This window comes from Trachypithecus francoisi, unplaced genomic scaffold, assembly GCF_009764315.1.
Source record: "Trachypithecus francoisi isolate TF-2019V2 unplaced genomic scaffold, Tfra_2.0 Lachesis_group21, whole genome shotgun sequence".
Lineage (NCBI taxonomy): Eukaryota > Metazoa > Chordata > Mammalia > Primates > Cercopithecidae > Trachypithecus > Trachypithecus francoisi.
Genome location: NW_022681467.1, coordinates 33,759,915 through 33,771,618, shown reverse-complemented (window position 1 = coordinate 33,771,618; position 11,704 = coordinate 33,759,915).

The window sequence follows — 11,704 nt, the reverse complement described above, 5'->3', positions numbered from 1 at the left end:
GACATGATTTGCGCCTTCTCTGTATACATGATCTACTTTAATGAAACTCTCTCCTTCGATGGTATAAGGTTTAGGCCTCTTAAAACCTGACCTGGTGAAGGAGTCAGGGAGTGAGACCTCAAGAACAAGAAATAGGGGAGGTGGGGTGGGATTGTTTGGGCGAAGACAGGAAGACTGGAATCACATAGGGGCGACCAGTAGGGGCTTGGGGTCGGGGCTAGAGGGAGGTTTGGTTTCTGATTATTCTACACGGAGAATCAGTCAACTTTTGCCCAGCCAGGCCTAAAGCCAAGATTTGTACACCAGCCCTGCCCAAGCTGAGTGCCCTGGCACCACCAGACCCCATTACCCCTGGAAGATAACTCTTTTTTGGCCAACTCCCCCTTCATTCCTTCCCAGGCCTGGCCAACCCTGCTTGTGGAAACTCTGAAAGGCTGCCCCACACCCAGGTCGTGGCAGCCACCCAAACACTCATCACTGCACTGACAATTTTCCCTCTTCAATCATCAGTCTGATTTTTCTTTTTCCTCTTCCCTGTTTCATGAATCCAAGCTTTTGTGAGGCCCTTTTGGAGGCAGACTTCAAACTTGATGATGTCGCATCTTGTTTCACTGGGGGCCCTGGTGGCCCTGGCGAAGTGGATGGTGCTAACCTATTTTACAGATGAGGGGAGTGAAGGCCAACAAGGTAAAGTGACTTAGGGCCAAGATCACCACCCGACAAGTGACAGAGCTAGATTTTAACAATAACTACAGGCCGGGTACAGTGGCTCACGCCTGTAATCCTAACACTTAGGGAGGCCAAGGCGGGTGGATCACGAGGTCAAGAGCTCGAGACCAGCCTGGCCAGTATGGTGAAACCCTGTCTCTACTAAAAATGCAAAAAATTAGCCAGGCATGGTGGTGCACACCTGTAGTCCCAGCTACTTGGGAGCCTGAGGCAGGAGAATTGCTTGAATCCGGCATACAGAGGTTGCAGTAAGCCAAGATCACACCACTAAACTCCAACGGGTGACAGAGTGAGACTCCATCTCAAAAACAAAAACAAAAACCAAAAAAAAAAACAATAACTACAGTAACAACTGCACTCCTACGTGTCAGCACTAAGCAGTGGCTGGCTCTGTGCTAAGCACTGTGAGTACGTTTCCCCATCTAGTCCTCACGATGACCCAGTAAAGGAAGCTGCAATTATTATCAGTCCTGTTCTTTACAACTGACTTTTGAAGTCTTACAGGCACAGAAAAGTACACAAATTATAACAGCCTGATGAGTTTCCACAAACTGAACCCGCCCATGGGACTCACCCCACATTACAAAACAGAACATAAGATATAATACCAAAAGCACTGGTAATAAAAGAGAAGACTCATAAACTGGACTTCATAAAAATTTAACACTTTTCCATCTCATAGAATATCATAAAGTGAAAAGACAAGCCATGGGATGGGGGAAATATTTGCAAAGTATATACCTGAGTCTAGCATCCAGAATATATAAAGAACCCTTACAATTCAACAATAGGAAGGTAAATATAGTTTGGGTGCAGTGGCTCATGCCTGTTATCTCAGTGCTTTAGGAGGCTGAGGCAGGAGGATGCCTTGAGGCCAGGAGTTCAAGACCAGGCTGGGCAACATAGCAAGACTCCATTTCTTAAAAAAAAGAAAATAAGTTAGCTGGACCTGGTGGCACATAATAGTCCCAGCTACTTTGGAGGCTGAGGCAGGAGGATCCCTTGAGCCCAGGAGTTTGAGGCTGTAGTGAACTATGACGGCACCACTGCACTCTAGGGGGACCTTGTCCCCCTCCCCCCCAAAAAATGGGCAAGGGATTTGAATAGGCATTTCTCCATAAAAGCCATACAAATGGCTAATAAGTACCTGAAAAGGTGCTCATATTCAACATCATTAGCCACTAAGAGAAGAAAATCAAAACCACAAAGAGATGCCACTTCACCCCCAGAAGAATGCTATGATCCATAAGACAGATAACAAGTGTGAGCGAGGTGGTGGAAAAATTAAAACCTTCATACACTGCTTCTGGAAACATCAAATGGTGCAGCTGTTTTGGCAAACAGTTCAGCAGTTCTTCAAAGGTTAAACATAGAGTCACCATTTTACCTACCAATCTCATTCTTGGTGGAATTACAGAATAAAAAACATATGCCCACATAAAAGTTGTACACAAATATTCACAGGAGCCAAAAAGTAGAAACAACCCAAGTATCTATAAATGCATGATAGTGACATCCATTCTTTGAATGGAGTGAATAAAGGAGTAAACAAACACAGTATATTCATGCAATGGAATATTATTCTGCAATAAAAAGGAATAAAGTACTGATACATGCTACAACATGGATGAAACATGAACACGTTATTGTAAATGAAAAATGCCACTCACAAAAGACCACATATTGTACAATTTCATTTATATGAAATGTTCAGAATAAATAAACAGATAGAAGATAGGTTAGTGGTTGCTTATGGCTGTTGTGGTTGGAGGAGCAGGAGGATAAGGAATGATTTAATGAGTAGTTTTCTTTTAGGATGATGAAAATGTTCTAAAATTAAATTATGGTGATGGTCACACAACTTTTTTTTTTTTTTTTTTTTTGAGACGGAGTCTTGCTCTGTTGTCCAGGCTGGAGTGCAGTGGCCGGATCTCAGCTCACTGCAAGCTCCGCCTCCCGGGTTTATGCCATTCTCCTGCCTCAGCCTCCCGAGTAGCTGGGACTACAGGCGCCCACCACCTCGCCCAGCTATTTTTTTGTATTTTTTTTAGTAGAGACGGGGTTTCACCGTGTTAGCCAGGATGGTCTCAATCTCCTGACCTCGTGATCCGCCCGTCTTGGCCTCCCAAAATGCTGGGATTACAGGCTTGAGCCACCGCGCCCGGCCACACAACTCTTAAATATACTTAAAACCATTGAATTGTACACTTTAAACAGGGGGACTTCACGATATGTGAATTATATCTCAATAGAGCAGTTTAAAATAAAAAGATACTCCATGTCTTTATTCATGCTGTTTTCCTACTTGAATTGTCCCTACCTTCTCCTTTGCCTTTGGATGTCCAAAAGTGACAGATTTCTAAGGCCTGACTCAAATGCCATTACAGATTTCCTTAATACGTTCCAATCAGAAGCAATTTTTCTCTCCTCTGAACTCCCACGCCAATTCACCATCATTCACTCAGAGATTATTTAAAAGGCACCTATCATGTGCCTGGCATTTTTGACATTTTACATGATTACTTAAGGGCCCATTTCATCTCTGCTACTCTACTACAAACTTTGAGAGAGAAGATTGTATCTTACCTCCTGCATACTCAGAACCAAGCAATGTGACCAGCACACAGTTGGCATTCAAAGAAGTTATGTGGAATTCATTCTAAATGTCCTTTTTCTCACATCAGCCTCCCCCCGGGAAACAGGTCCTCCATGGAAGGTTCTGGGCCTGATTCATTGTTGCACGCCCTAGAGAATAGCCTAGCACTTAATAGAAGTGTGTTTGCTTCTTTGTTTTTTGAGTACACACAAAATGATCAAATGATGATGGCTTTAGTTTCTACCATGACTGTCCAGCCAAAGGTTTTAAAAGGAGATGAGACTTACCTCCAGATTTGGGAGGATGGGTACAGATAAGTGCGGATTAGTAATCTAGATGGGGAACTGCAGGAAGGAAGGCATGTTACCTTACAAATATCTACTGGGAACAGAAACCATGAAAAGTACTAGCAGAATTAAAAGAGAACCAAATAGTGATGGTTGCACATTATGTATGTATTTAGTACCACTGAACTGTAAACTTAAAAATGGTTAAGATGGTAAGCTTTATGTTGCATATATTTTACAACAATTTTAATAATTGAAAAAATAGAGAAACCCAAATAGAACTTCTAGAAATGAAAAATACAATAACTGAAACATAGAAGTCAATGGTCGGGTTTGATAGAAGATTAAACAGAGCTAAAGAAAAAAATGAGTGAGGCAGAAGATAAATGATCCAGAATATAGTACAGAGAAGTAGATAGGTGTAAAACATAAAAGAGAAGTTGAGAGACATGGAAGAGAGGCTGAAAATATCTGACATCTATTTAATAGCAGTTTCAGAAAACTAAAAGAGAGAAAATGGGGCAGACACACTAACTGAAGAAATAATGACGGAGAACTTTCCAAAACTGATGAGAGGCACTAATCCACAAATTCAAAAATCCCAACAAATCTTAAGTAAAGTGATAAGAATAAATCCATGTCTAGACATCATAGTAAAGCATAAAAACATTACAAAGAGAAAAATCTAATGAGCAACCAGAAAATAAGAAAAATAACCTTGAAAGAAATGACAGAGTGAAGAAGGCTTCTAAACAGCAACAACGGAGCCAGGTGATAGTAACATGATACTTTCAATGTGCTGAAAGAAACTAATTACCCAGCTAAAATTCCATGCTCATCAATATGTACTTCAAGAAGAAGGGTTAAATAAAGACATGCTCAGACAAAAAAGAATAGAGCACTATCTGCTTGTAGAAACTTGTTAAAGTGTATATACTTCATGTAGAAGGAATATGAACCCTGACTGAAGGCTTGACATGAAAGGAGAAGTGAAGAACAAAGAAACCAATCAATCCATCTTCCAGTCTAGTTGAGCATTGACTACATAAAACAATAACATTAATGTCTTGTAGAGTTTATCTTTTTAAAAGAATAGTTAGAATACACCAAAACTATGATGTGTATGTCAAATTAGAGTAGCAGTGTTCTAAGGCCTGGAAGAAGAGCAATGGTACTGATTATATTTAGACTTCAGTAAGTTAAATATTCATGTTGTAATTTCAATGATAACAGTGCATAATCCCCAAACTAGTGGAGAGGGGAAATAGAATGAAAAAGTAATCAATCCAAAATGGGAAGGAAGGAAGGGAGAAAGGGAGTGGGTGAAGGAGGAAGAAACGAAGGAGGGAGGGAGGGAGAGAGAGAGGGAGGAAGGAGGGAAGGAAGGAAAGAAGGAAGGAAGGAAGGAAGGAAGGAGGAAGGAAGGAAGGAAGGAAGGAAGGAAGGAAGGAAGAAAGAGAGTGAAGGAGGGAGGAAGAGAAGGAGAGGAGGGGAGGGAAGAAATCACAAAATAAGCTAGCGGGTTAGCACCCATATACATTGATAAATTATATTAAATATCAAAAGACCAAATGCACCAGTTAAAAGATGAAGATTCATGAAGATTAATTAAAGAGAAATGGCACAAAAATATTAGGAATAAAAAATTGGACATCACTATAGATGCTGCTAATATTAAAGAAAAAAGAGGCTATTTTGAAAAATTTTGATCCAATAAATTTGAAATTTTAAGTGAAATGAGCAACATACTAGAAGGTATAACATTCCAATTTTGATTTAAGACAAAATAAAAAACCCTAGATAGTCCTCTAACAATTAAAGAAATTGAATCAGTTGTTAAAACCCTTCCCATAAGAAAACTTCAACCTCAGATGGCTTCACTGGTAAGTTCTATCTAACATTCATCTTTGATAATCTCTTCCAGAGAACAGAAAAAGAGTGAATAAACTCCAATTCATTTTATGAGGCTGAACTACTTAGGAGGCTGAGGTGGGGGTATCCCTTGAGCCCAAGAGTTCAAGACTGCAGTGAGCTATGATCAAGCCACTGCACTCCAGTTTGAGTGACAGAGAATGAGATCCTGTCTCTAAAAAAAATGAATAAATAAAAAATAAATATCAGCCTCCAAAATTCAACATTATTAAAAAATACCACAACCCCCTAGAATCCATTCTCCTCTCTGCAGCCAGAGGGAGTTTCTCAAACATAAATCCAATCATGCATGCCCTTGCCTAGCCATTGAATGTCTCCCTGTTGTCCTTACCATGAGCTGCATGGTCTGGTGCACGCCTGCCTCTCTCTGTCAGTTCCCCAGTCACCCATTCTACTCTAACCAAACTGGACTTTTTTGATTTCTCAAAATATGCCAAACTCTTTCCCTCTTTAGGACCTTTGCACAAAGCTGTTTTGTTTAGGATAGTGGTGTTCTACTTATTTCTTATACCCTAAGAGTTAGAGACATAACACAGTAATTTATTGCTGGGCATGGTGGCTCACACCTGTAATCCCAGCACTTTGGGAGGCCAAGGCAGGCAGATCACCTGAGGTTGGGAGTTCAAGACCAGCCTGACCAACGTGGTGAAACCCTGTCTCCACTAAAAATACAAAAATTAGACAGGTGTGGTGGCGGGCGCCTGTAGTCCCAGCTACTCGGGAGGCTGAGGCAGGAGAATTGCTTGAACCTGGGAGGTGGAGGTTGCAGTGAGCCGAGATCACACCACTGCACTCCAGCCTGGGTGATAGAGACTCCATCTCAAAAACAAAAACAAACACAAAAACAAAATAGTAATTTATTATGCTTCTGGGGTTGACTGTGTCCAGTTGAGTGTTTCTTTCTGCAGTTGCAGTCAGGTGGGGGATAGGGCTGCAGTCATCTGAGGCTCGAGGGCTGAATGTTGAAGACAGCACATTCACATGGTGGGCAGTTGATTCTTGCTGTTGGCTGAGAGCCCAGTTACATGGTTGGCCACTCCATGTGGCTTAGAATTCTCCCATCATGGCAGCTGGATTCCAAGAGGAAGTGGCCTAAGAAACAAGAGTCCCAAAAACCCAGAAGCAAAAGCTACTGGAGTAGTTAAAGGTTACATCCAGAAATAAGACAGCATCACTCCTGCCTTATTCCATTGGTCGAAGCCATCACAGGTCCCACCCAGAATCAAGCCTGGAAAAATAGACTCCATCTCTTGCTGAAGGAGTGGTGAGTCACACTGCATAAAAGCGGGGGTGATGGAAGCTATTGTTGAAGCCATCTTTGGAAAATGCAGTCTGCCGTCGCTAGTCTCTTCTTATCATTCATGCCTGCCCTTAAATGTTTCAGGCCTTTCCCTGTCCACCCTATCAAGGGTAGTCACTATGTCATGTCACTCTATTTTAATTTTTGTCATAGCACTTATTATTACCCGGCATTATGTGATATCATTGTATAATATTTGCCTTCCTACAGCTGAACCTAAGCTCCTTGAGAGTTGGGACTTTGTCTTGCTCAATGCTACGTCGCTCCCTCCTCATGAGGGCAGGGCACATGGTAGGTGTCCAGAGACTTACTGAATTATTGAATGAAGCTTCCAGGAAAGGTTTGCACTCGGCAGGCAGGAAGCTCTTTTGAACATCCAGAGATGAACCTTGTGAGAACAGGCTACTGCACAGGTCATTGAGTTCCCTGTTACCAGCAGGGTTCGTGCAGGGACAGAATGGGCTGCCTCCAGGAGTGCCAGAGAAAGAACTTGGACTCAGAGCGAGAGGCTGGTCCTTCCCCATGCTGGACCTCAGCTCTTCTCACCTTGGGAGCCAGCCTCTCTTCTTTCCTTTGGCTCCTCTTAAAGTCAACCTAATCCCTCTGGTACTCTGGGGATAATGAGCCGGGATTTATGGCTCCACCTCAATCCCTAATACTGTCACTATCCGTTCAACCTCCCCTAGGCTCTGCTTTCAGAGAAAACCCACAACGGTTATTTCTCCTCCCTTTCCCGTAACCCCGCCCCACCAGGCTTATCTTCCTATTTCAAGTTTTCTGGCAGAGAACACAGCTCCCTGTGTGGTGGACATTGAGCTGGAGGCCTCTCCACACACAAACTTGAGGGAGGTCACTCTGTTAGAAGCCTCCAAAGGCACCCTATTGCCTAGAGGAATGTTTTCTCCATACTCCAGGCCCCTTCGATTAAAGCAAATCCTTCCTTGAAACCACCACCACCAGCACCACACTGAGCACTCACTCTGTGCCTGGCACTGTGTTCTGGGCTTTGCCTGTTTGACCTCACGGAATTCTCCATAATTCCTCAGGAGAGAGGAGCTATTACTGGCTCCTCAGGTCACATGGTATGGGGACTTGGGGCTGGAACATTCTCTGTTCAGACTACACAATTGTGAAACACTGTGTGACCTGGTTTTGGTTTGTTTTTGTAACTCTGTCTTCCAAACCATATTGTACCTGATCCCCTAATGGCACAGCACAGAGTAGTAGAGCTGCTTTTGGTGGAGTGGGGAGTAGGGGGGTCAGGAGCCCTGCCTCCTCAACTCTCCCACCTTCTTCCTTGAAGCAGCCCCCCCAAACCACTGAGGCACCACATCCATCATGCTCCCCATGGTGGGGCCAAGGAAGCAGAGCGGATGATCAGGCAAACTCTGGAGTCAGAGAGTCCTGTGCTTTCCAGCTGTGCAAACCTGGGCCTCGGTTTCCTCCTGCAGCATCGGGCTGATGGACATGCCTACTGTGGGAGGGTTACTATGAGGATTAAACGAGATGGGGATGGCAGGGCCTTATCACCCAGGAGGTGCGCCTTGCATGTGGGCCTGGTTTATCAGCAGTCTCTGGGCTTCAGGGGAGCTCCTCAACACCTCCCTCTGAACTCAAAACCATCGGGAAGGGGAACATCACACACCGGGGCCTATCACGGTGGGGGCGGGGAGGGATTGAATTGAGAGTTATACCTGATGTAAATGATGAGTTGATGGCTGCTGATGAGTTGATGGGTGCAGCACACCAACATGGCACAAGTATACATATGTAACAAACCTGCACGTTATGCACATGTACCCTAGAACTTAAAGTATAATAAAAAACAAACAAACAAACAAAAAAACCGTAGGCCCAGGGCCGGGAGCTGAGGAGTTGAGGCAGCCCTGACCCCTGCCAGGGACACAGGCCGATCAGCTGTGCCGGCTCTACTCGCAGCTGGTGCATTGCAGGCAGATACAGGGAGGAGAAGCTGCTAATGAATCTGTCGGTTTACCAGAATGTCCCTCCCGCCCCACCCCAACAGAATGCCCCTGCCCTGACAGGCGCCACAGGAGGGCTGAGGCCCAGCTGGCAGCAGACCCAAACATTGGCTGAACCACTGGGTAACTCTGTAATGAACCGTCCCCCAAACTGGAGGCATTAACCTTGCTGCCCACCTGGAAGTCTCGGCTCTGGGGTTAACCCTTTCCTTCCCAGCCCCAGCCCCAGCCCCAAGAGCTCAGCTCGTGGCAGAAGGGCTCCATTGATTACCCATTGCTGCCGAACTAATGACCCAAAAACATAGCAGCTGGAACTAATAGTAGTTTCTCTGTTTCGTGGCTCCACTGGGTGGTTCTGACTCAAGGGTTTTCACAAGATGTCGGCCTTGGTGGCGGTCATCTTCAGGCTCAGCTGGTGGAGGGTCCAATTCCAAACTCATTTACTACCTGTTGGCAGGCCTCAGAAGATCTATCTCCAAGATCATCTGTATGAGTTCAAGGTTACAGTGAATCTATGATCGTACCGCTGCAGCCTGGATGACAGAGTAAGAAGAAAGAAGGGAAGAGGAGAGGAGAGGGGAGAGGAGAGGAGAGCGGAGGGGAGGGGAGGGGGAAAGAAAGGCAGAGGAAGGAAGAAAGGAAGGAAGGAAGGAAGGGGGGGAGGGAGGGAGGGAGGGAAGAAGGAAGGGAAAACATCCGTTGAATGGAAAAAAAGATTTAAGTCCTTGTGCAGCTGATAAAACTACAACTTTCAAGCATAAATTCATTGGAATCACAGAACTCCAGGGCTCAAAGGGGACTCAGAAACCATCCAGCCAAACTGTTTTCTCATTTTCAGAAGAGAAAACTGAGGCCCAGAGACAGGAAGGACTACCCAGGCTGCAGTCACAAGGACAGAGATGAGAAGCCAGGCCTCTGGGGTGACCCCTCACCTGATGTTTTCCATCAGTCACAAGCCCCATCTGCCTTCTGTCACCACCGAATCTTCACCACTGGCATTTGACAAATGCTCACAGGTCACTCCATCAGCCATCGGCAGAAAGGCTGGAAGTCACTGGGAAGCCTTCTTTCTGGTAAATTATTTTCTCAGTTTTGGAAATACCTAAAGATGCACAATCAGTCTAGAAAATAGGCCAGGTGCCGTGGCTCCAGCCTATAATCGCAACACTTTGAGAGGCCGAGGCAGGAGAATTGCTGGAGGGCAAGAGTTTGAGACCAGTCTGGGCAATCTGTGAAGACCCTATCTCTACAAAAAATGTGAAAATTAGCTGGGCATGGTGGTGCATGCCTGTACTCCCAGCTACTCAGGAGACCAAGGCCCGAGGATTGCTTGAGCCCAGGAGTTTGTGGTTACAGTGGGCTATGATCACACCACTGCACTCTAGCCTGGGCAACAGAGTGAGACTCTGTCTCTTAAATTAAAAAAAAAAAAAAAAGTAAGGAAAGAAAAAAAAAAAACAATCATTTACCCCAAATCAAGAACCAGCTCTGCTTTGGAAAACTCTCCACTGTGGGTTTCTCCCAGATGGAGGCCTAGACTGGTTGAACTGGCAGGGGCCAGAAACCCTCTAGGCTAATTCCAGAAGGGGTAACTGAGGCCAGAGAGGAACAGAGACTTTCCTGAGGTCACACAGGTCATCAGTGTCGGGGCTGGGACCAGAACCAAGGCCCCTTCACCCTCAGGCCAATGTCTCCACACAAGGCTGCAGGTGGTGGGCCACGATTAACTTGAAGAAAGCTATAGACTCTGATTCGAGACTAGCAGCTTCTTCTTAGAACAAGGGGTTCTTACTGAGACCGCAGTCAGCTACGCAGACTCCTGCCCTAGATACTCATCAGAGAGTAATTCTACTTGCAAAAGTGGCAAACTAGTGTTCCAAAAAGATCCAAATTAGTTTCCAACATTTAAAATCGAGAGATTCTTACATACAAACCTAGGTTTTCAGCTTCCTCTTAGAAAAATCGGACAATCTGGCGATGCAATCCTGCATGCCAGCACCTGGTTGACCTGAGCAGTGACTGTCTGCAGAGGCAGGCACACCGTCTGTCTCTCCTTTCCGAGTGGTCCAAATTCCCTCCTCCTCACTGCCTTCTCAGCCTTTATAGGCATTGGAGTTTGCAGCCTCTCTTCTATTGGAGTCTGCAGGATACCCTCTGTAACGTACTTCCCCGGTAAGTGGCTTCTTTTGCTGCCTCCAGGGACCAGGAGTTCACTACCAGCCTGTTCCATTGTTGGTCAGATAGATGGCGGTGGCGAGAGCTTGACTGGAACCACAGCGTATCTGAAACAGTGTGTAACAGGTCATACTATAATGCAATCCCAGAGCCTAATAAACTTTATTGCCTTATAACCAGAACTCTCCGTCCTTGTTTTGGCTGAGGAGATAAGAAATCTACCACTAGGAATGACTTTACAGACTTGCAGGCCATTCAAATAAAGTCCAGACACTGCTGCATTCCGGGTAAACTAGGGGCCAGGTCTGGATGGTCTTTTTGAGATTTCAAAGGCAACCATGGCAAATATCAAAAGAGAGTTTGGAGGTCCTACCCACTTTGGGTTCTTAAGCAAAGACAGCTCTCATATAAATTGCTTTCCCATGACACGCCAGGCTGAGCTGACTCCTGACCTTGCCAGGGGCTGTCACCACCATCCCTGTGTCATAATACATGTGAGGAAGCGGGGAGGGTCTCATAGCAATGTCAAGCCACTGAGCCCTTCCTCAGGAGGCGGCCTGGGAAATCTGAGCAGACACTCTTTAGTTCTTGGCAAGCTTCAAAGTTTGGAATGTTAAAATAGCAATGGCTTTGTTCCTACCACACTTATCAGCAGTCCAATCTCAAAGCCAACAGAAACATTAGTCTGGACTATTGGATCTGG